The sequence below is a fragment of the Etheostoma spectabile genome, unplaced genomic scaffold, assembly GCF_008692095.1.
Source record: "Etheostoma spectabile isolate EspeVRDwgs_2016 unplaced genomic scaffold, UIUC_Espe_1.0 scaffold00003985, whole genome shotgun sequence".
Classification (NCBI taxonomy): Eukaryota; Metazoa; Chordata; class Actinopteri; order Perciformes; family Percidae; genus Etheostoma; species Etheostoma spectabile.
In genome coordinates this window covers 33316-60019 of record NW_022603096.1, presented here as the reverse complement: position 1 = coordinate 60019, position 26704 = coordinate 33316, and the positions used below count along the sequence as shown (strand labels likewise).

Genomic DNA, 26704 nt, shown 5'->3' with positions numbered 1-26704 from the left:
TCACATTCAAGATCTAAAAGATGATATGAGGCCTGTGATTTTAAACCACCACCTACACATCTACATTTGCATGAAGCCTTACTTAGGGCCCCTCTAGTGGTACGCCTCCCACACAAGGGGAGACAGACAGATATGAGAGCCCTCAAACACTGGCAATAATGAGGTCTGAGCTCAAATATGCTGAGCCACAGAGAAGCCAGCCAAAAGGAATTCCAGTGAACTGACTACATTAGAAACTCTCTGTCTCATGTTGATTTTTAAGGTCTTTTCTAATGCTGACTGTTTGGACTAGGGATGCCAAGGTGAGGAAGCCTTCCCACAAGTTAAAGGAGAAGTCTGGTTGATTTTAACATGTAACTTTATTTGTCATAGTCGTAGTGAGACCAATGAAAATAATCTGTAGTGTAGGTCTACGCCATGTTATCTTCCTGCTAGAATTTTGCACCCAACAGAGTTAAACAGGGCAAGTTTTAAACTCGTTTTTAGCCTCTAAACATGCCCAAAATGTAATTACCAGTGTATAGCCATGTGTAGTTATTCCCTCTAAGTGAACAGTGAATTTGAGTCTGGCCTCTCTGATCAAGCTTTTGCTGCGCAGCTCATTTGGCGGCGGCCGACTGGTTGAGAAGGAGGTGAAGCACCCCCTGCTTCCTTCACTACTTCACATACCATGCTATGCATAGACTTATATAAATTTGAGGTTACAATTTGGCTATTCAGACAGCGTCAGAGCTCTGCCTCGTCTGTTTGTCGTAACAAAGTCTGGCAATAAACACCAATCCATCCTTTGGATTAGCCAACGTCAGCTCTACCAAGACAGTGATTGCCAGAGCCCCACCAATTTCCATTAATAGTTGACTTTCTTAATACAATCCATTTGAGCTGACATTTGCAGCACTGATAATGCGAAAATTAACTAAATGGGGTTTCCTTCTATAAAAAGCAAAAAGACCACAAAAAACACGGAATGTAATTGGCACATGTCCGACACCACATAACACCAACTACTGCAGCAAGCCTTAATTTTGGCAGCCCTTGTGATTAGAGGCAAAGGGGAAATGTCTACTACTGATGGCAATGTAGCAAAAAGGGAAAGCTCAGAAAGTCTAATTCTCAGTGTGGTGGTCCCATCTGATTGTCGTTTTGCTTTACTTGTTCACTGTTTACTGAGATGCTGGTGACACATTTTGGTAAAACTTATCAAAATAAGCTAATACCACAAGAGTAAGAACAATGTTAAAGTTATTATGCCTGTACACCTTGGTGTGTGAAGCCTTAAACTTTATACTGAGTCTGATGTGCAGATCTCGGTCAGCCTTTTGTGCTACAAGACAACATGAGCGATTTGATCTGCATATGGGCATTACAAACAGTAAAATTGATATTCAGTGTCAAGGCAACCTTGGAGAAAAAAAAAAAAAAAAAAAAAAAAAAAAAAAAAAAAAAGGAGAATTCTGGTCAATTTCAACATTAAGCTCGGTTTGTAAATTTCGAGTTCTGTCGTAGAGAGAGAGAGAGAGAGAGAGAGAGAGAGAGAGAAAAAAAACAAAAACAATCGGCTGCCTATACACCATGTTATCCTCTTGCTGGAGTTAGCCACCAACAGGTTTTTTAGCCCGTTGAAAATGTCATTACAAGTGCCTACCCATGTGAGGGATTTCTTCACAGTGAACCTGACTGCAGTAGGTGTGACAGAAAGGCAACAGTTGTTAATCCACACACAAAAAAAATGTTTTCCACAAGAAAGTGATTTGTCGTTGTTATGTCCTTAGTAATGACTATGTAGACACTGGCTGTAACCTGATTCCACAGTAGATGTGAAAAATGTGTTCAAAGTTTCTGCTAATTCAGTTGTGTTTAGATGGCAGTTAGAATGCTTCAAGACCATCTACAAACAGAAAAGAGATTTTACAAAAAATATGTATGCTATCATTTAATGATTAAATAAGGCAGTATCTCAAAACTTACCTCAATTAGAACTTGTCTTTTGTTAGTTGTACTACAGCACTTACTTTTGAAAAATAAGCATATGCTTATTTTGAAAATATGTTTTTATCCCTTTTCGTTGTTGTAGTTTGTAAATGGTCCCGAAGTACTCCGTGCAGTATCAACACAAGGAACTAAACAGAGCTGAATTAGCACAACTTTCCCATCTACAGCAGTCAGATTCACTGTCCCTTCCTGGGAAGGAATCCTTGCACATGGGTAGGCACTTGTAATGACATTTTGAACACGTTTAGAGGCTCTAAAAACACATTTTATAACTTACATGTTGAAATTGACCCAATTCTTCTTTAATGAGCACCAATACAGCCTGCTGCTGTTACAATGTCAAAAATATATTTTTTTTTAGTGAAACCTGCAAGTTTAGATTTATATGTACATATCATAGGCAATGAAAGGACAGTGGAGACCAATGAAAATGTTTATCACAAATCAGAAATAAATCCAGAATGCACAGTGTACCACAAGTGTAATTTCCTCTGGTAAGAGCAGAGTGTTTCATGGAAAAGAAACTAAAATAAAAATGTACTCCTCACCTGCAGCACAGAGAGGTCGGGTCTGGCCTGACAGACTGGTTTTCTCCTGTTCTGACGGATAGGCATGAACGGTGGTCGTACAGCCAGCTCCCAGAATCTGCACTGCCTCCTTGGGCAGGTTGCCACGGCGACGGCGCTTCCCAAAAGAGCCCCTCCTGACAGGTCGAGCGGGGAGCCATCATCACTGTACGAGACGTCCGAGCCGACAGCGAGGAGTGTTCATGCTCCAGGCGATGCTCTTCTTCTAGAGCTGAAGAAGAAGCAACACAGTTGTTAAGTCACGTTCACCATTATTCAGTCTTCCAACGTGTTTACATAAAATCTGCCGATCATTTGGTATAAGTTGTGTGTTCTTACTTTGCCATAGTGAAGTGGGGGTGGGGGGGGGGGGAGAAACTGTATTTAGTGAACTGCTATACTCATATTTGCCTGAGCTTCTGCAGAAAAGAGTTTGATCCCGTTGATGACAAAAAAAAAAGAAATGAAAAATGTAAAGTACTCCTTCACAATACTAGGAGCCATGCTACCAGACTAGCCAAAAGTAGTCGGCACCGATTTGGCTCTGAGCAGTGGAACAAGTGCACAAACCTCAAGTTTCTTTAACCTCCTAATTTAAAGTGAGAATCACAAAAGCGTCATGGTCTGAACATGCAAACCGCTTAGAGGTTTAAACTTTAATGTGGGATTTATTTTTATATTCAGTCTATGGTTGGCCACTGAGAGGAGAGAGTCTCCCTCAAAATGGAGCATGGTGATCCCAGGGGTGGGACACAGAAGAATGCAGTAAATGTCTTTCTCTGGGGCTGGCTGAAACCTGACCCCAGGGCAGCGCCTGTCTTCACAAAGAAGATTGTGTGCATATCAACATCACAGTAGCCAGTGGCCCAGGAACCTATTGACCATGCAAAAGAGGTTGTTTTCCCCTCATGCCACTTTGGCTCAAGACGGCTAGAGTAGATGACAAATCTTTTGAATTCTGCATTCCTCAACAACGAGGGAAGTCCTAAACCAAGTAAGAAAAGTTGTGTGTGTGTGCTTGTGTGTGTGTGCGTGTGTGTGTGTGTGGGGGGGGGGGGGGTTACAAAAACAAATTCAGAGGATTTTCAGTTCCAATTTCAGTAAATGAGCTTCCACTGGCACCTAAATATGTTACAGCAGGCCTGGACATAGTGGATTATTCATTGATTGGAACCTTAACATATATAGGTCACGATTTGTCCTGATGGTAAGTTTTGTGGTCCAATTAAATGATTCAAACCAGTCTCCCATTCATTGGCCACATTCATGCTTGACAGACATTTCAAGTTATCCTACTTCTAATGAGACAGAAATTGTGTGCATTCCCTTAACGTCACGGAATCATTTGACACATTTAAAGATTTGCCATGGGCTTTTAACGCAAACTCAATGTGGAGTTCAATATTCAACATATTAGCTTAGTGCACTAACGTTGTGTCACATAAGCAACATCTCACAGGCAGCCAAACCGACCCAGCTTTGTTTACCAAATGGCTCCACTACCTACAAGTTAAATCTGTGCCCCTGGAAATGTGGTGCTGTAGTATTTAATATTCTTTAAAAATTGGGCCAAATAGTCCTCGGGGCAAAGTTGAAAACTCAACAGTGAACTAACATCACAACACACTCACACCAGAAAGAAAGAATTTGAATCTGACCGTTATAACGCCAGTCAACGTTACACGCCAAACATCAACTTATACAAGCTCGATTATACAGTCATTACGTTAGCCTGCTAAAAGATACACACTAAAACCCTCGAATGATGCTAAATGTACATTCAAAACAAGACAAACGAGGAGCTACTAGGTAAATTATCATGGAGGGCACAAAGGAGACAGGCAGGAAAGCACAGCGTCCCGCATGTTACGCCGCCAGATGGACACCATGCGCCTCCAGAGATAACTAGCTGGCTAGCTGTCCCTCCAAATTTGAGCACAAACACACGCTACATTTGCCCGCAACAAAAAGCCTGCATACCAGACAAAACCAACAGCAAAGACACTGGCTCACAGACAGACACTTTGTGGGTTATAAACGTGTATGGCACGGTAAAAAACACGACGCGAGTGCCGCTCACCTCGTTTGACTGCTTTCATTCTTTGTTGATGGTTTGCCTGAAAAACACGCAGCTGTCCAAGTTGCCTGCTATACAATGCGTGCCCCGCGGGAGCCAACGACGGTTGACACAACGGTACTTTCTTCAGAAGCTGAAGGTGTTGCGCTTTCTCATCGACTTAAATACCTCGCTTTCGGGGTTCTGCCGCACGAAAAGGTTCACTGCAGAGTCCGTATCCATCGCACTCCTCGCTTTCTGCCAAGATAAATGTTTCTGTTTTGTGTGGCTTGTTCCTTTTACCTGCACGCAGCAGCGCCAGCTCTTTGCCAATCTTGACAGTCGCAGCTGAAATGATCCCGCCTTATCAACAGCTGTCAGCAATCATAGACCTCTATTGCGCCTGTTGGGCAGCCATTAGCCAATCACAGCGCTCCGCTAGACAACAGACAGGCTACGTGACTGACGGGAGAACCATTTCATTCAGAGTATAGCGCAGTCATTGAAACAAAATGTTGTTGTCTCGACGCGGTTGAAACCCCAGTTTTACGTCGACATAGGCATATATAAACAGAGCCGTAGTTATCTTTCATAACCTTTGTGGTCGTCTTTATTTTTGTATGGTGCGGCAGCTACGTTGCCAGCGTTTACGTAACGTTGAGCAAATTGTTCTTGTTACATAAATCATAAGCGTCGATGGTAAACGTATTGACTATTGGCTACATAACACAATAACCAAGTTATTTCGACTCACACTGAATAAAGTAATTAACTGATGTGAAAAGTACACTCACATTCTACAGTTGTTTTGTCTCTAGGCGTGTGAGGCTAATGTGTGATGAAAGCTTTTTGATTCCTCAAAGTCTTGGAGATTCTCAGGCCAAATGAGCGGGAGAGTTCAGATTTTAACGCATGATGCATCATACGAAACTGCAATCTACCTGTAAAAAGCATGGATGTATTAAGATAATAAGATAGTAAGCAACTTGAGTGTCATCAAACAGTGTTACTTTACGTTACCGTCTGAAAAGATGAGGGCAAAGCAAACGCAAAAATGTGCATAGGATTGACAGATTTGAACTGATAATTAGAAACCAGCAGGTTTTTGAAAACAATAACAAACAATAGCCTATGCATTGTTGTATCTCTGAAATAGTCTTTGAAATAAAATTGACAGCCACACACTGAATCATCTTGTCCTAAAGGTCAGCAAACATCTTCAAAACAATAAGCAAATACAGCCATGATGGACTTTTTGAGAAAGTATTGTGTGCATTTTATTGAATGTTACATCTCTCTATTATACATTTGAACAACCTTGAAATAGTATAAATAGATCTACAGCATTGTAAAAGATGAAGATTTCAGTCTGGTCTATTTACAGAAGAACAGCAGCGGGAGAAATGCAAGATATTAGTTTTAATTTATAATATGAAATAACCCTTTTACTCAGTATTGCACATATGCTTTAAATGTTACCAGAGGGACAAGAATCTAGGTAAATCTCATTTTATGAACAACACCTCTCACTCACAACTTTGTCTCAAACAATCCAACCCTTTTATATTAAACCCCACAAACCCTGACATACACACAGCCTATAGAGTAATTCTGAAAACCTCCTAGTCTTTAAAATATGTGCTTGTTTGTTCTAGTATTTTTACAAACACTTTTTGATATATCATATCTCTTGTGGTAAGAACTCTGCCCCTCACCCCTTTCCCAGTGTCATGCCTGACTCAGTGGAACAAAGCACAGATGCTAATGAGTTGGCTTTATTGAAAGCAGGCATTTGGAATACTGTATAGGAGTATTCTCTTTATCTCAGCTGAGGTATAGGCCCATTTTCTTCATGGGATTAAAATGTCTCTCTTCCCTTATATCCTCAACTCATCAAATCTTTTTTCCCTCAGTACTGGAATGCAATACATAAAACAATCTTAAAGGGTAGCTATAATGTGTAATATATAATATATAATGTGTGATGGAAAACCATTTTTAGAGGAAGAAAGTAAAAGCCAAAAGGTACATTAGTATTACAGAACATATAGTACAATTTCGACCACAGCCACATTGTAAATAATGTTTTCTTATTTCTTGATTAAAATTACATTTTTTTCTCCGCATTTATGGATGATAAGATATTCTACCAACTTCACTATTGTGGTGGTAGGAGGCACACTAAAGAACGCAGCTGAATACAAGCTTGACCAAAACAGACCGCTGCTTAAGCAAATGCTGATAGAATGACAGTTTTGACTTTGGCGAAATCCTTCTTATGGAGGGCCATTATCACCCTCTAATCAATGGTTTTACAGCAACAAACCCCCCACAGTGCAACTGTTTGGATCATGGATAACCCTTCCCAGGAAATAGACCTAGGTGTGCCCCAGTAATATCTGTGTATTGAAGGCAAGCCTTGTTTAAATGTATGAGATGAGCTCTCTTTAAGTAGGTCACTGACATCTCTTGGCATTTTAAACTTCCAAGTTTAAGCGAGCTGGAAAAGTATTTCTTTTCCCAACTTTCTCTGTGTTCATGCCCTCCTTCCCTCAGCGTACTTAAGATGCCACATTGTGTTTGATGTGTTCAAAGCAGACCTTCGGTGGTTTGGTGTGAGGAAGGGTGACAGCAGGGTTTGGGCCTAAATGTGTAAAATGGAAAAAGAGGAAATGAAATGTTATGAAATTGTTTTAAATGTTAAAATGAAATCAAATATTCTGGTAGTGGTTGCATATGTGAAAAAGATTTAAATCTAATTGTTGCAATATTTATTGCCTTCAAGCTAAACTTTTTTCACAAGAATCTTCCTCTTGAGGCGTGTTATTTCTTATGACTGAATATTCATTATCCATGAGAGAGATAATACATATGTGTCAATAAAAATCTGTCTGAAAAATGGTAGACACCTTAAAACATCTTGTCTGACACAACTTTTTCCTGGCAGTCAAAAATAAATCAAGCCAACGACTGAGTTCAAGTCACACAAAAGGCCTTCAGGTGCTAACGATGCTATCCACCCCACTAAAAATAGGAGGAGAGGGGGGGCGCAATGACAGCCACCAGGGAACTGACTATTGACACCCCTGAGCCATTTCTATGGTGAGTCATCCCCAGCCGGCAAACACAACAGGCAAACAAAGGCCCGCCATCAAGAGAAAGCTCTTGTCAAGATAGAGAGAGAATGGTGGTCATCAGGCTTTTCCAATTCAAAGACTCAGGCTGCGTTTTTTGGATCACAGTTGGTGTGAAAGAGGCATTGCGGCAGCCAAAGCAATGATATTGTAATAGTTTACATAACTAATTAGGAAGGGGAAGTTAGATTTGCTTAGCATTCGGAAGAGACCAAGGCAAGCAACTGTGGTTGATGTAAGCATGTCAGGGTTAACTTTGTGGTTGGATGTGTACTTCTAGAGGGAAATCCTAAAGTGTGTCTATGTGAATGACTCATAAACCAAGAGGCCTCTTTGTTTTGGGAACTGGCTTCAAACAAAAGAGGAGTCAGCAAATATGTGTAATCCCCGCAATGGATCCTCTTAATACAAAACAGGGCAGGACTGAACATTGTCTTATATGAATTCCCTTTGCATTGCATGCATACAACATACTACAATGGACTGTATCTTGGATTGAAAATTAACCACCGTTGCCCTCTAGAGGTCAGAAATCAAACATGTCATAATGTCAGTTCCCAGGAGGAGAAGGGGAGGGGTCCTGCTGTTGAAGCTAAATGTTAAACCTGTGAGACATGCAGTGCTGTGGCTACACTCCACTCTATTTTCACAGTAAGCACGGTTACTGTTGAGCTCCCTGCTTCTGACTTTTCAATTTGTCAGATGAATTTGAAACGGTGAATCCATCTTTGGTTTATTCAGTCTTCCATGAAAAAACAAAAACAAGTAACATTTAATAAATGATGAAAACACATTGACTAACGTATGTAATGCTTTAATTAAATATTGTTTCTTTGAATAAAAAGTGCAGGTACTACTTTGAATGATGTTCAATGAGGGAAAACAATAATGGTTTCAAAGAACTAAGATTGATTTTGTTGAGTGATGGGAGGAAAAATAAATCAAAAATAATTACAGAAACATGGCATAAAATGACAGCAAGACATGTCTTGATGTGTGTCTCCACAAACAATAACGTAATATTATCCAGCTTGCTGCTAGGCTACTTCAATAAAAGCCCAAGATCCATTCGAGATGTAAAAGTTGAATGCTAAGTGAGGTTAATAAAAGGACTTAAAGCATTAAACAAATGGAACAAAAATCCTGACTGAAATATCCACACATCTGCAGTTAGAGCACTAACATGAAAAGCAAAGTCAATGGGACAGGGAGAAGCAAGAGATTAAAAAGAGTTGAGTTTTTCTTCCCAAGAAAATTATATTCAGTAACATTGTGGCTGACTGACATTCTGACTGAAATATCCTCATGCTGTCATCATTAATATGATCCATTCTCATTAAAATAATTAAGAAACTAAACTTTAAAGATTCTCACCAGTGTTTAAAATCTTTTGACACAAAAACATTTTGTAGGACACCTCATTTTTAGTTACTATATAAATACCCCTTCACATCGGACTTTCATTTCATCATACCAAAAATATTCCTAATAACTAGATCTTAATGGATTGTTATACAAAACAAAGGATGGGTAAACAAATAAATACAAGGAAGACATACATAGGTGTGAGTTTGTAGTTTGTGAATGCAGTGCTTGTGGCTACAAGGCGGTGTTGTGCAAAGCTACAAGATGGCCAATGATCTGGGAAGAGAGGACGACAATGGGAGATAGAAAAACATTAAAGCGCCCATATTATGCCCTTTTTTTAGGTTCCTAATTGTATTTTGAGGTTGTACCAGAATAGGTTTACATAGTTTCATTTTCAAAAAACACCATATTTTGTTTTACTGCACATTGCTGCAGATCCTGTTTTCACCCTGTGTGTTTAGGTGTCTGATTCTGATTTTAGCTACAGTGTGAGACGTCCCCCTTCTTACTATCTTTGTTGGGAGTTGCACATGTGCAGTAGCTAGGTAAGATCACATCAGCTAGAAACTCTTTCTTCAACTTTAGTCGGTACAAGGCAGGATTAGTTGGGAGACTGCTTCTAAACGAGGGCGCACTAGTGAAAAACCTGCAGAACAGGGACATGTAAGTGGTTCTTTTGTAGATTATGGTAAACTAGTGTGTGTTGTAGCAGTGTGTTGCCATTTAGAAGGAGCTAGCTTGGCAGATTTTGAACAGCTCACCCGGAGACTGACGGTAGAAGACATTCAGAAACCTGTATCTCACTCAAAACAGCATGGATAGTTTTTTTCCCAAGTTTGTATGCATGTGGAAGCACCAGAGACACAAAATAACACACCAAATCCCAGAAAAAGTGTGTTTGTTTTCATAATATGGGCACTTTAATGTTTGCCTTCTGTCCACTTAATAGATCTTATAGCCAAGAAAGAGGAATGTTTAAAACAGTCTTTGTATAGATACTTTAGGATATAATGTCATAATAACAATACTTTCAATAGCAATTTTATATCAGGAGTAATACAAGAAATGATAAAGTTTATCAGCTGAGGTTTTCAATGGCAGCCTCAAATGAGGAGTTTCCTGCTTCATAGTCTGTTGAGTCTACAAAAGTTAAATTTTTCATTTTATGTTTTGTTAAATAAGTGTTTTGATGCCACCAGGACCAGCCTACAACTGTATGAGTGTGTGAAAAATGCCCAAGTCTACTCCCACCCCAATCTCTGGGAATTTGATGTCTTCTCCCCCATCTAACCATATTTATTCAGCAGTAGTAGCTCATTTGCATTGCAAAAGTCCCCCCCCCCCCCCAGGTATTTAAGTGACACCTCTCTGTCCTTTGATCCAATCAAATTTCCTTCTCTCTCAGTGTCTCTCTCAGAGGCGAGTCTGGGCCTCGGGACATAGATTTCGATGCTGTCCGCGCTCTCTGTGGCCGAGTTCTGGCGAAACGAGGCAGCCTTTTTAGCAGCCAGTAGACGCTTGCGTGCCTCGTGTCTCTGCTTCTCTGCTGAGGCCGATGAAGAGGTGGATGAGGAGTCTGCACTCTTCTCACGGCCCAGCAATGGTCGTCCCTTACCGGGCTTCTTTGACGCTGGAGCGGCCTCCTTCTCCCCGTCCTGCAGTGTTCGAGTGATGAAACATGGAGACAGAGGAGGAGAGAGGGAGAGAGCAAAGTGCGAAAGGAGGAGAAAACAGATACAAGACAGTGAAAGAGTGTAACATGGATACTGTCTTCAAGACATTCTATTAGTCTAGGCCGGTTTGGCAGACAGGACTTGGACAGACATGACACTGCCGATTGTTTTCACTACCGCTTGGGGAACACTTTATAATAAGCATCACTAATAAATAGTAAACCGATAGTTAAATAAACTTAAGTTAATAGATATTTTGCAATGAAATCACTGATGAATTAATGTTTCCTAATTATTAGTATTTAAAAAAAATATATATTTTAAAAGGTTATTATGGCACAAATCATTACATCATATAGAATAAGTATTTGTTAGTGGTTACCAAATTTTTTAAAGCTTTAAGAAATAAACATGATTTGCATGGCTATTACAAAGTTGCAACTGATTATAATACCTTGTGACTGGTTAATAAATACTTGTAAAGCTTGGACTTGTAAAACATTTATAAACATTTGGATAGCTATTATCAGTGCACAATTAATCAAATAATCATCTTTTAAATCGGTCACCAAAAAAAAAAAAAAAAAAAAAAAAAAGATTTAAGAGGGCCAAAATAATGTCACTTGATGGTTTAGAAACCAGTTGTTAATCATTAATTATTATAAGTTTTGGTTGCAACTTTATAATAAGCCATCCATATGCTGCTAATAGATAGTTTAAACAATAATTAATGATTAAACTAACAAAGTAAACTATCTCTCTAAATTTTACATTATACTAAATTAATGACGCTAACTTAAATTTTTTATTAACAGTAAAATAACTAATAACTATTAAGTTTAATTAACTATTAATATTCAATTTATTAATGATGTTGTTATAAAGTGTTACCAAAGTGGTAAATAGCATTTAGTGGTTTTGGGTGATAAACAGAAAAACACTGACAAATAGACAACTGGAAAAACAGGAACAAACATTAAGAAAAAACAGCCATTAATATGACAATTTTTGAAGACATGAAATGGTAACATGAATTGATGGCCAGATTGGATCAGTCTTTAAGCACAATAAAAAGGGATCACAAGACACAAAGTCAATGCATTAGCATTGCAAAACAACATACTGTAAAGCAAGAGCAGCTCAGCTACAGCTACATAAACTCGAAACACATAAATATATAAAGACAAACCAGAGTGAAACAATGACAGACACACAAACACAAGCCAAAACATTCCGTCATATGAGCCAGTGCATTATATATATTTGCCATGCTCCACTGCAACCAGCACATCAGTAAGTAACACAGGCATGCTCAAAGCAGGGCTTTACATTTAAAAACACACCAACAACAGCCCTCTTTGAGATGAATTGTTTCATGCATGCCTAAGGGGATCCCTCTGCGCCCTTTGTATTTAACAGGGAGGCCCTATTCGAGTTCATCCCACGCAGGGGGAAGAAGGTAAAAAAAAGAGTGGGAGAAATGGTGGTGTGGTGGTGGTGGGAGGAGAGAGGCCGGTTTCGGCGGCTTTCCTACCCCAGCCAGGGCACTGGGCAGCAGGGGTGGGAAGTACCTTCCGCTCAGGGGGCGACTGGGCAGCCGCAGACGGCATTGGCTGCCAGTCATTAGACTTGAGATGGTAGAGCTCATCGAACTTGAGGCTGATGTCCTCAATGGAGAGCTGCAGCAGGTCCCAGAAACCTGCCAGGTCCTGAGCTGTGGCCCGCGGGTTGGCATTCACATTCTGACCAAAAGAGGAAGAGGGGAATGCAAATGAAAGAACAATCAAAGAAAGGTGAGGAGAGAGGACACAGTCAGAATAAGGCATGGTGGCCCACCCCACTAGGTGAGATTAGAGTGATGGTGGTTCTGCTGTAATGTCTCTGTTTTTTGCCTTTTGACAGTAGAAACGGCAGGAAACGAGTAGAGAGAGACAAGGAACAACATGAGACAAAATTCCCCGGGCCAGACTCAAAACAGGGAAGTTGCAGTTCATGATTGGTGCCTCACATCCCCAGACCATCACAGCGCCCCTGGGCAGCTTATTACTGTATAATATCTCTGAACTGCAAATACTTACATTCTGTAGCCGTCATTAGTCATCACTAGAGGGAGCCATTTTACAGCTCAATTCTTTTGTCTAGCTGAATTCCTGACCAAAATAAAGAATCACAACATAACTTTGTCCTTTTCAAAAACATGAACCTAAAAAAAGTTATAAATGCTTCACATGGCCAAGTGAAATAAGCCTGCACGTTGAGACTGAGAAATACAAAAGGGACATTACAACAAAAAATTACAATCAATCAGGATCCAGTCTCACATAAAGATTAAGACTAACAACAGACTTAAAAACCTCACTTGTTTACAAACAGCTGCCTCTATGTTTATTGTTTGTGCAAAAACAGATTGGCAAACAAATATCAAGTTAATCCTGCTCTGACTTTTTTTCCTTCGCACACAGCCACAGTTCGTAAAGCTCCAGGCAGACGGGCTTTTGTTTGTGCAGGCTCCACGCTATTGTTCACATCTACTGGAGAGCTACCCAATATGCATTGCCCAAAATATTATTACAAAATGTTTAATCATAGCACACTGTCTACAGAGACAGTGGTTTTTTTACAGTGTGTTCTGGAGACAGGCAGCTCGCGGATAGTGAGGAGATGTTTAATGTATGTGACAACAAATGTTGTAGCCTAAAACACATGTGACATCGCTTAGAGCACCTTTAACTAAAGGCTAAATAATTTCTTTACAGCGAAACTTCTATTGTGTAAATAGGACTGTATTAATGACAGCAGTTGTTAAGACTGGAAAAGCGCTATATAAATACAGCACATTTACATTTACATTTACATTTAACAGTGGCTGAGAGTACACAGTTAACGTTGCTTTCCGAATCCTCCTGCGATATATGCGTAATTACTAGAATTGTTGGGGCTTTGTAAATTATAGATTGTGATCTAGACCTACTCTATCTGTAAAGTGTCTCGAGATAACGTTTTTTATGATTTGATACTATCAATATAAAAATGAATTGAATTGATACTGTATGTCTTGTGGTGTTTTTTGCTACCTGACAAAAACATAATGGGCCCTGACAAAAGTATCAGGCTACATGTCTGGATTGTATTAATCCGAACCCATTTTGTTATGTACAGCTTTGGGCTCGGTTTGACTACCTTAAATTATGATCTATTTAGAAATGTTTCTCTTCCCAATCTGGCAGCTTTTTAAGACCATTATGACATTGTATATTGCTAAATTGTATCTGTAGATGTTGCAACTATAGCATGTTACGTTAAATGTTTTGCATGTACTGTTCTGGATTTCTTTTGAACAGTTAAGTTCATTCAAGCTGACAAATAAGTTCTTAATTTACCAGTCATGATCATCTGGCCAATTATTGGGAAGTTGATATCAACCAACAAGTTTACACAGATGGCTTATTCATTTGAGATGCTATAGTGTTTTGTGCTGGTAGTTGGCTACAATGTGTATAACACCATTTCCAGTAAAACACGTCACCAGAGAGGAATGGCTTAATGGCTTATTATAAGCTTCTTGCATTTTGTGCTGGTGGGCCACCATGCCTTATTCTGTGTAGGCCTAATATGCTGTGTATCATTGCTGTTCCCAGATTAGTCAGTTCTCATCTGTGTGAAAGCCTTTACGTGTATCGAGGCAAGCATATCATGCAAAATACTGTATAAAAATAACAAAAATACAACATTGGCGGTGGTTTGACCTTAATAAACGTGGGTCTCAGTTTCATGTTTGTGCAGACCTCTAGAGTAGAAGCGTCACAGAAAGGTCATATACACACCAAGTTTTGTTCACACAATCCCGAAACTGTTGGAACTTCTGGGACATAAGGAGCTGGGCACATCCTACTGCACTGCGAACCTTCCCCAGCACTGAAGAGAGAACAAAAAGCAACACAGATCCATTTTGACAACACACATTCATTTGTGACAATCGTTTCTCTTAGAGGTATCCTGTTATTCCTGCTATGGGTGGCACAAACCCAGTCTTCTCTGCCATGATGTACACCACAACCTACGCTTCTATCAAAGGTAAAGCAACAGCCTCAACTACACCAAGTGTAACGCATCAAACCAATAACTCTGGTGTGATGCTAACCAAACGCAGGTGTTTAGACATTTAGCTTTGCCCAACCAACTCCACAGGATGTCATGAAGTATTGGACAATAGTATCTTCTTTAAAAAGGCATTTAAGCTAAGCTTTATATATATATATATATATATATATATATATATATATATATATATATAAAAAAAAAATAGCTATATAGATGTACTCTGCTGTCTGTCAGAACTACGACCAACATCTGCCCTTACAAAATTGTGAGACCCAGCTCTAGCATTAGATTTTGATATGGACTACTTTATTGTAAAATAGTCACACACATTTATTTCGAAAAAAAAAAAGAAGAAAAAAAAGCATATGGGCTCACAAAGACACACAGAGCCTTGTTCATAGAGTGGTGGGCTTTTGGTATGAACTGAACATCCAAAGCCTTCCTACTGTTTGTTTGTATGCGTGTACATAATGTGTATATTTGTGTGTGTGTGCTCACTTGCTGATGTTGGAGCACTAATCTTATCTGGAGGTTTAATCAGTTCCAGAGTAGATTTGTGTAATTCTGGGGATTACAGGCCTGCTTGTGTATGGCAACCCCAGGTATTACCGCCTCATCTCCTCCATGCTGAGTATGTCTGATAGAGTGATTGATCTAGGGCCTGAGGCAGATCCCTGTGAGAGAGCTCTGAACCACATGGTGAGGTCAGACAGCAACTAGTCTCACTTTGACAAACCTTCTTCCATATGCTGCGGAGAAGGGTCTGGCTGGTCCACACAGCATTCCAGGATGGGTGAAAAATGTGCTCTAGTTTATTGGCATTTAAAAAAAAAACCCAATTGCAAAATAAACCGAGGAAGGAACTGGTTTTGGTGGAACGTTTCTAGAACATTCAAAAGTTGTTTGAGTCTTGCGAGAGAAAACTAAAAAATGTTGTGGAAATAGACTAGACAGCAACAGACCTCTGGAAGGAGGCTCAGGATGCATGGATCATTTCAGAAGTCTTGCACATGTTGTGGCAATGCTTTGACTGTAGACTTGGCTTTATTCTGCCATTTCCAGGCCAAATAATTTTTCTCAATTTAAAAGATGGACATTTATGCTAACCCAAGAGTAAACCTTTAGGGTGTAATTAGATCTATCATTGAAATAGAAACAGAGAACACCATTACTGTTTCTGTAGCTCTAGCAGCAAACTAAACATCTCTTTATAATTGAAAATACTTTTGGTTATGTCATAACCAAGTCTTCCTTGCATGAGCATTAGGCAAGGGAACAAAAAGGATTGGATTGTGCAATGGTTACCACTGGCCAGATGAACTTGAAGGCAATTTAACAAAAAGACCTAGGGTTGGAACCCTAGCATCCTTACCCTCCTCTGAGAGCTGGTTGTCTTTGGTCTCCTGCTCCATCTGCTGGCACCAGCCTTCCATGCGTCCCGTCTCGGCCTGCAGCAGCTTTAGGAACCAGTGGCCATCTCTCCGGCACAGTGTTCCCGCTCCTCCGCTCTGGGGACAATTGCTGTTACTCCCATTGCCACTCTCCAGCCAAGGGTCTGGAGGTGGAAGGGACGAGGGGTCCAGCGCTGGGTCCAGACTTTCTGAGAAGGAGGAAGAGCTACTTCGTGTGGTGGAGCGGTTGAGGATCTGCCTGGGCGGTGGAGGCGAAGAGTTGACACAAGTAGTGTCTCCGTTGTCTAAATATTCTTGTCCAGGAGGGGAGCTTGTGGATTGGCTGGCACTATTGACCATGACTTTCTTCTCAAAGTGTTTGGCGTTATTGATATGGGAGGTGACAGAGATGTCTTGTGTGTCTGAGTCGGTTTCTTGTTTTGAGGCCATGCTACTGGAGCGACTAAGCCTGAAACAAAAGGGTGGGACTGTTAAAGATGGACCTTTGCCATTTGAACAGTGTTGTTTTCTTTGTTCACAGTTATGTACACAACAATACAAAGAAAACTAAATAATAACTGAATAATTCAAGAAAAATGTCTCATTACTGAAACAAACACACAATGCTTAGGTGCGACAGTAAGGCTTTTCTGCTGGTCTATATATATATCAATAACATATAAATAAACAGGATCAATAAGAGACTGGGCTTTGATAACAGTGCACTCAGACTGGTATCAACTGATTTCTTATCAGTAGGAGTCTAGGTTCTTGTTGTCATATGACAAATGTAAGAATAGGCTGAACATGAATGCGGTCTGACTCAACATTATTTCCATTTCTTGATATTACCCAGGAAATGCTTACAAGTTGCGATTCAGTCAGATAATGAAATATTATGAGCGCTTGACTAAAATCTTAAGCCAATCTTAGAGGAGGACAAGAACAGCAGAAGACTGGAAAAGAAGTGGGTAAGCAGCTTAGGGATTGTCACATAGCACAAATGTGTATACAACATTGATAAAACAACAATAGTTCACGCCAGGAATCCAACACCACCAATTAGGGGTGTAACGGTAACAAAATTTACGGTTTGATGTTTACCTTGGTTTTGGGGTCACGGTTTGGTATGTTTTCAGTCAATGGGGAAAATAAAGTGCAGAAAAAAATAAAATAAAAATAATGCATTTAATTATTATTTATTCATTTAATTTATTTGAAGTACAGTGGCTCATGGGCCATAATGAATGTAACAGGTAAGGCACTCAAATGCTGGCATATAGTCAAAATAAAAAATAAATAACACTTGTGTCAGTAATGCTCCAACATAAGACTCAGACCTGCTAATAATTCCTGAACTGGGCTGCAGTTTGCACTCTTTTATACAAGGCAGGGACAAGGACCTGAAGAAAATGCACTCAAGCTGTATAACTGAGTATGGTTGCATATCTGCAGCGATATATAGCATTAGTAGCATTACTTGCCTTCCAGTCAGTTTTTTCTTTCTCCGCTATTCAACACATTTGGGCGATGTTGTTGTAAACGGAAGTTTTAAGTGTTTCCCAGACAGACCCGACTTAAGCTGAACAATGTCAACATACAGTTGTGCTTGTCTTGACTTGACGTCGACTAGAATGCTACAGCTGACACAACAACTAGTTTGCTTCCAAACTTTTGGTACTTTCTATTCCATGTGTGTGAGTAGTCAACATAAATAGACATTTTTGACTTGTTTGGGTCACAGGGAGTACTGAACCAATGACGCATTTGCATGCCAATCTGAACGTCCTGAACCAAAATGGTTCGGGACGAATACACGTACCGTTACAACCCTACCACCAAAACACACAAGGATAGTTTTCAGACAAAAACATTCATGTTGCTTTCACATGTACATGGCTTCTGTAAAGGGAAAGAATAGTCAGAGCGATGTGTGTGGCTATAATATAAATTCCTCACGTTGTTACAAGGACAGGAAGAGGACTTACTGCCACCCGTCCTCCACCTGTACTCCGATTGACTGAAATTTGGCCAATGGCGGGGTCTCCTCTCGTGGAACTTCCTGAATACAGTCGACCTTAGAACAAATAAATAGTGAAATGAAAAAGCATAATCACCAACCAAGTAAAAATTATGAACAATAACTGAAACAAAAATCTTGGCATGAATGATTTCATGGACCTCTAATTCTAGCTAGTTTGAAGTAGAGTTATGCAGGATTTTTAATCTTTCATCTGAACAAGTCAAAGAAAATCTTTATTATTTTGTGCATGGTTTATTTAGTGTCATGATTGTTACCCTGACTGAGTTCTGTTAATGCACAGGGTCACCAAAATCTAGAATATTTGGCAAGTTGAGCTTCATATCAAACAACAAGTAAAACAGATTGCTTATGAATTTGGAGCAAAATGAGAGAAAATGTCTTTTATAAAAGCACATACAGAACAGAAAGTTAATGTTGAGGGGGAACGCAAAAAGGCCTTCTCACCACAGTGTACAGCCAGCTCTAATGATAGAGGGATGTTTACCCTAATGAAACCTTTAGCTTGCAAGCACATTTTTGGGATTGAGGTGGCACCCTCAGACATAGCCATAAACCACAGAGGATTACTGTTAATAGGAAAAATATTTTTTTTCCTGGATTCAAGCTCAATGGGCAGAACAAGCTACACTTCAGAAGTCTTGACTAGGCTCTATCTTGACTGTGTTTGTATGCATTAAGTAAGGCTCGATCCACATTATGCTGATTATTACGCGGCTACTCCTACAGAGGTTGGGTAACCTCTGTAGGAGTAGCCTAATAACACCTGTGTTTCCCGATCGGGGCGGTTAATTCAATTCAATTTTATTTATAGTATCAATTCATAACAAGAGTTATCTCAAGACACTTTACAGATAGACCACACTCCAGAATTTACAAGGAACCAACAGTTCTAATAGTTTCCTCCAGAGCAAGCAACAGTGCGACAGTGGCGAGGAAAAACTTCCTTTTAGGCAGAAACCTCGGTCAGACCCAGGCTCTTGGTAGGCGGTGTCTGACGGGCCGGTTGGGGTTAGAATGAAGAGTGGCAATAAAAATAGAAAAAATTAGTAGGTTAACTTCTTCTTCCGCGGAAGCCGGGTCATCCCGGTGAGTGAGCTAACCATGGAGCTAACTAACATTCTGTTTGCACCGTTGCCATTAGCGCTTTACCGCTCCATTCTCTCCCTCCCATTGTGATCTGCAGATCAGCGGTATGAGCTCCGGCACAAATATTGATTTAAAACCATTTCGATTTTAAAATGGTCCGCCAAAGTCTATAATCAGAACTCTGTGCATGGCAATGGTCTGTTATAATTAGCAACGGGCTGTTGATGAATAATCAGAAATGAGAACTCTACCAAGTCATGCAATATGTGGTAACAACACTGATTCAACTGTACCAGCCCTGGACAGTGCAACAGTCCTGTTGCCTACCTGTATGCCAATGGAGGAGAGTTTCCGCCGGGGTACTGGCGCCACTAGGGGCTCCTCTGCCACTAGATTTCCTTTGTTTAATCCTGATTTCAGTGATTCATGCTGGACTACTGAGTCACTTGTCTCAGTGGAAGCATTAGTGGTGGTGGGCACGATTGGCTCTCTGGGGATAGCGATGGGAGTGGGGATGATGTGTGGAGGTCGGGAATACCCCGTGCCAGACTGTTGGCACGGGTGCTGTCAAGGCTGTCGGAGGAGTTGCTGTGTGCGTGGCTTGACTGGCTGTTGACCTCTGACCTCCGATCCTGCTGGTCTAGGTAGTTGTCTTGGGCAGACTCTGTGCTGCTCTGTACTGTCACAGAGATGTAGGGCTTGGAGGTTGTACGGGGCGGTACTGGCGGAGGAGCAGCCTTCTTACTGGTGGTTCTGCATGAAGAAACTGAAGGGGAAGAGGAAACAAGAGGAAAAATACATGAGAAAGAAAGAGAGAAATAAGGAAAGATTGTTTATAAAGGACAGAGGTAAATGTACTGAAAACAGCTCAAAGGCTGTACATCAGCATCATTCAAAGAGTTGACTAACAAGTTTTCGGAGCATGTCCATGTCATTTGGTACAGGGATGCATCCTGTAAAGTGGAAAATCAAATCAGACAGGACATTGGACAAACAGGTAACCACACACACAAATCAGTAAAGCAATTTCTAGACCATCTGACTCTGAAGACAGAATATGGTTGAGATGTTGGAGGAGGACATTTATCTGCAACACTTCCTAATGCCAAACCATGTATGCCTTCCAGCTATAAAAGGAGATGATAGAATGGTATGGTTGTCGCCCGTAGTCTTTGCGGTGTAATCAAGGGAAATATTTAGGTGATGCCACAGTCGGCTTTTATCGCCAGTTCTTTGCCGTCTGCCTATTGTATCAGGATCTTATGAGAGATATTCACTCTCATTCTCTCATCGATTTAATGATTGTTAGAAAAATGCCTGGTCTGATATACAGGAAGGAGTTTGACACCAATGTCAAATGAAAAGCCACCAAAAACTTATTGCAATTGACAAAACTATACAAAAAACAGTAGACACTATGTAAGCTTGGTCAATGTTGGATTATTTGACAGTGCTTAGTTCCATGGTCACATGGCAGCATATATACAGGGTTACAAATTTTAAGCCAAGCTCCTTACAGTGGAAACTTTTATGTGGGCTTACACGAAATCCACACAGCGTGAGTCCAGCATTCGACATAAAAGCTGACTTGTTTTGCGGAAAAAACCTCAGTCAAATATTTCCTTTTATTGCTCTGTCCCCTGTCCGACTACATTATTTCACTACCAGTAGAGCCACTTATCTTATCCATCAACCAAATCAATTGTCTGTGATGAGGTCAATACATAAGTTCCCTTACATTCTGAAGTACAACAGTGAGAGTCGGAATAAATGTGTGAGCACGATTTCCCCCAGTGACAAACATATCAAAATAGATAAAGCTTATGGGCTACAAATAAAAAAACTAAACTAAAATAGTTCAAAAATTACAATCGTGCGTAGTTAAGACATTGTATTTACAGATTTCATTCATCTATGGTTTCAAAATGCAGATAAAAAGTAACAGACAGATTATATAAAAGACTCAAATGCTCTTCTGTTGCTTCTTCGGAAAATTCAACGAGTCTGATGCCTTCAATCAAGAGACCATATGGCTGGGCTGCCATAACCTAATCTAAACATAGAATTTTTCTTGAAAAATTATGAACCCTGTGGCTACTACTGTATATGGTCTGTTAAAAAGATGCTTTATTTGACACCAGATTGGAAAAAAAAGTGGAAAGCTAATGGAACTTGTACAGGACCATGGAGGCGTTAGTACAGACTACAGAGAGGGACAGACAGTATATTGAGGCTGAGCAGAGAGAAATAAAGTTTGTTGAAATAAAAGCAGTTTTGTTAGAACAAGCTGCTCCATCAGTCTGTTATTATATGTAATAATAATTTCATTTGTGAATACAGAGTTTTTGCTGCTTTGACATTTTTGCTTAGAAACAGCTTGTGTTGCAGACCACACCATATTCGGTGGGACTACTAATACCTTCATAGCCTTATATTACACACCAAATATGATTCCACCAAAAGGAAACTGTGGCAGAAGCATTTATAGAGAGAGACTACTGTAAGGGATATTAATTCAATTAAAAGATTTTCCAATGAAATTACATGTGTGCTTTGGGATGTCACGTACACAGAACCATAATCTGTATACAAGTGACAAATTTAAAATCTATTGTCCATTTTACTGACTCTAGTAAGTGGGCCCATACTTTTCTGTAAAGTTCAGCTATTGTTTACTAAACGCAGTCAGTCAGTCAGACAGACAGACAGACAGACAGACAGACAGACAGACAGACAGACAGACAGACAGACAGACAGACAGACAGACAGACAGACAGACAGTGAGGTGCATAGGAGTCAAACTCTCATAAATTGTAACACAGTGACATCCAAAAGGATACTACACGACAGCATGTAATGACTCGGTGAGACACCGCATGAAACAAACATAGTTTATGCTTAGTGTTGCTGCAATGAATGCCTTGGTCGTCAAGGATTTTGAAAAAGCCTTGCAGCAAATATGTGAGCTGCTGAGAAAACACTCAAACAAAAGGGTTGTTGTTCATTGTAATCCACTACTTAGCTTTATCTCTAATGAGTATGCAACCACCTCACCTATTGAGAAACTCAAATGATCTCACACAACAACCAGAGAGTTGCTGCTGTCAGTCAGCTATGCCATTGGCTCAGCTTGAACCACTGCACCACTCCTGACTCCAATGTCCCCCTGGTCTGCCTCTCAGAGCTTCTGTGTGCTTTGTATGGGTTCACCCCCATTATTTAGAAAAAACAAAACATCATGCAGTCTGTCAGTAAGTCAGCATAGTTTAGACTTTCATTTTGATAGCTATTTATTTACTTTTTTTTTTTTTAAACAACAAAAACCTATACAACCCAGATTGACAATGGAACGGATTCAGTCAAACCATTCTCTCGTGTAGGTACTGGGGAGCCAATTGCAGACTGGATATGCTATTGGTCAGTGTCCAACTTTCTATACTTGTTATCTTTATCTTACCTTAAACATACCTGTACCTCCAACACTCTACACCAGACTTATTCCAGGATAGAGCTCGGATTAGTCAATGCTAGCCTCAGTCCTAGCTGAGATACAAACAGCAAACCGTTCCAATGCACTTAAGGTTACATTTCAATGAAGCCAAAGCACTGACACCATCTGTAAACAACAGAGATGACACCAAACCACACCCAAATTGGACCATCTCCAGACCTTGGCTGTGCCTTCAATTCCCACACATGAACATCACAAAAAGAGATCTGACTGAGACAGACACACTATCACTCGCTCACCATGATGCTTTGATTGTTAAACACACCCTCAGCTCAAACAATCAACCCAGTCAAAAAGCTGTCCCTGATATTCACCATATACACTCTTGTTATGCTGAGAGACAGAAATCCAGTCTTATCAATCTATTTTCATAAATCTGCAATTTAGCATCCATCAAAGCTTAAACAGTACATGCCACTAGCCATGGATTAGCCACCGGCCTCTGACCACCATCCTTTTCCACCAGGAGAACCTGCTGAGACAGCTCCTTACTGTCCATGGTCCCTCTCATGACAGAGATGGATGCTGGGCAGAATGAAGTTGTCACTGTTGTCACTGCAGCTATGTGATGCTGGCACCACTGCATCCCAGTCTGCAGGATAGCTGTCACTAACTGGGTGTATGAGGGCATGGAAGTGTTTTTGGACACCTGCCCTGCAGTTCTCTGAGCGTCACATCATACTTTCGTCATTTTGAACAGAATTCACCCCTAAGTCTTAATATCACAGAATCTGCTTTACCCACCAAAACAAGCCCTAAAATCATAACTGACAGCTGCCTCTGAGATTAGACAGGAGATAAAGTAGTTGAGCTGGACACAATAAATGGGCCAGGCCAATATCAGCCCATTTTAGCATATGACAAATATATCAATGCTGTATATATTGGCCAATAGATAACAAGAAACTGCAATTAGAAATGCCAAAGATAATGTGTTTTAATTTTGAAAGTGTAGTCTGCATAGTTCCCCCAACAGAGAGCACTGACAAATTGAGCTATGCAAGGGGGATCTCTAGTGATGACAATATCAGTCGTTCCACCACTTTGGTCAAGATTGACATATCTCTATAACTATTGGATGGATTGCCATGGATTTTGGTACAGACATTCAGACTTACCAAACAGACTTTTCAAATACCTCAATCAGTGGGTCAAAATTGACCAATACATTTGTAGTGTATGACTAAACCACCTAGACTAAAACTAATGACAATCCAATTATCCTCAGTTGAACTTTACTACAAATTAGGAATTATAAGTATGTATAAGTACTAACAAAACTAACCTAAGATTGGGAACATGTTAATTATACCTGCTGAATATTAGGATTGTCATTTTGTTTTAAAAATGGTTGATGATTTGTCTAGTCACAGCTTAACAATGGCATACAACCACATAAGTGATCAGACAGGTTTTGAACAAGTTTAGAGTTTAACCACATTATCCCCTGTTCAAACTGAACTATGAAAAAAAAGCTACTGGTTCATCATCCTAGTTCTCAGCAGTGAAACTGAAAAAATAAAGGTTGTAATAAACTTTACTAATTCCATAGTGTAGCAAAAAAAATTATAGCGTAGAAAACTGAATCTGGCTGATTCCTGATAAATGCTTGTTGAAAGCCAGAAAATGCACCCATGGCAGAAAGTTCCCACAGATGGATAGTGTAAGTGGCACATATTTTAACTACCCATTTCCTGTATATGCTTATTTAACAGAAAGCCACACAAACATTTACAGCTATGCAAGCATAAAACACATGGATACCAGTTACTGGCAACAGAACCAGTGCTGACAAAGACGTTCCTTAATGTAAACTCTCAGTACCACAGATAACAAAATTGACAAGAAGGCAAACACTGTAGCTTTTAAAAAAAGCTGAATTGGTGTAGAGGAGCTGCTCAGTAGAATGTATTGGTTGCTCTACAGAAGGGAATTTAACAACAGTGACAAGCAGATGCTTTGTGCCAAAAATGTTTGAGTGGAATCTGGAGTGGGCACTGAGCACTGCTGTTTTTTTGAATGCCATCTGAACAGTGGTTCTGTTGTCCACTACGAGCCCTTGCTCAAGATGTGATTTTCGAGGCTGGAAAACAATTAGCTGTATGAAGCTACAACAGTTGAATACACTTTGCGAACAACCCCATGACGGCTTTCTACACGCTTTATATCTTGGTTAAATACTCACAAACGGAAAGAAAAACCACAAAAATAAGAAACTTTGGTCAACCTTTTATGCTCTAGAACCCCAAAATTGGGAGTCTCCTCACTATTGAAATCATATTTATGGTTGCCATGAAAAGATTGGGGATAAATAATAACCTAAATATTTCTCACAATGACATCACTGTTGGTTATTTTTTTAGACCTCGAAATCCAAGATCAGGTTTAAAACTAATTTTGCCTAATTATTACAGAATTGCTGTTATATTATAAGGAATCAATGTTGCAAAGAAGCAAACTGAGACACTGAAAGTAAAACGAGGGTTTAGCCATAGTTCAGGGACCAGAATTGGGTCTTAATTGTTTATCTTTAACATATCTTGAATTTTAATGGATTCATTCCCTCATTGGGCACATTACAGAATGCAACATTTCACTGACGACCCCTGATCCAATCTGCCTCCGTCTTTCTTATGTAAGCCACTCCAAAGATGGTCAACCTAAATAACTGTGGAGCAGATGAGACACTCAGGATGACAGCTTTGGTCCCGCTTTCTCCAGTGTTCTAAAGCATGTTGAACTATTCACCAGCAACAACAACATTTTAAGCTCATTGGTTGAGGTGTTGCTGCTCTGTGGTCAGTTGGAGGTGGACACTAATCAGGAACAATGAAAGACAAAGGGTGGCTTGTGATGCTCTATTTAACGGTTTAGTATTGCTTGCCAAGTTGCCTGCTGCCTGCCAGTTGACCAACTGTATTGTTAGATCAATTAACAGCCACAAGACACAGACAACTTGCCGGAGACTATGTTCACAACTTCGTCACCAAAGCCATTAGTCCAATTAAATATCACATTTAATGCTTTCAACAACAGCACAGCTACAAAACTGTAAAGTCTAAATGTAACCTCAAAGGGATTTAATCCATGTTGCAATAGGCTACACAGGACAGGACACCATGTGGGACCAAATTGGGGCAGCCCTCAAATAATCACCCGTGAAAGCCAATTTTCCATGTCAGAAACCAAAAAGAAGCAGCTTTTATGAGGTGGCAATAGGCCATCCAAACAACTACAGTACGTATACAGTAACTAGTCCTCATACAGTTTCAACAGCACCCCACTTAACTCCCATGGTGGAGCATCACAGCCATGAGTGCAGCACAGTGCTGACACACATAGTGGGAACATGCTTTTCCAATGTCAGCAACAGAGCACACATAAATACTTAATAATAATACAGTAAAAAGGTGTATCAAACAGATAGGATGCCAGACCCTTGGAGGCAGTTGTGGAGACAGACAGACAATCCCAGAGTTTGGAGAGATGATTCTCCCAATTCCCTACACACCGTTTTAGCTGTGCTTAATGGTTTCCAATTGTTTGCATCTTACTCTTCATTCACCAAATACTTCTTCCAATACTTTAATATTTCAGACAAATGATCAATTCCCTCTAAATTTAGCTTCTGCAGAGAAGCAAATTTAGGTTACATAGATAACTCCATGCTGTTAATAATGTCGGTATCAATGACATAACGCTAGATAGACACAGAATGAATACCCTGAGCGGTTTTTACTTTAAAAGTAACAAAAAGTTAATGTTCAATAGCACCTGCTGAA

General features: G+C 40.0%; 1 pseudogene; it reads right to left on the bottom strand.

The window, feature by feature from the left end:
• Positions 1-10040: 10040 nt before the first annotated feature.
• LOC116676891 (disks large-associated protein 4-like) overlaps positions 10041-26704 on the bottom strand; it is a 42030-nt pseudogene continuing 25366 nt past the window's right edge.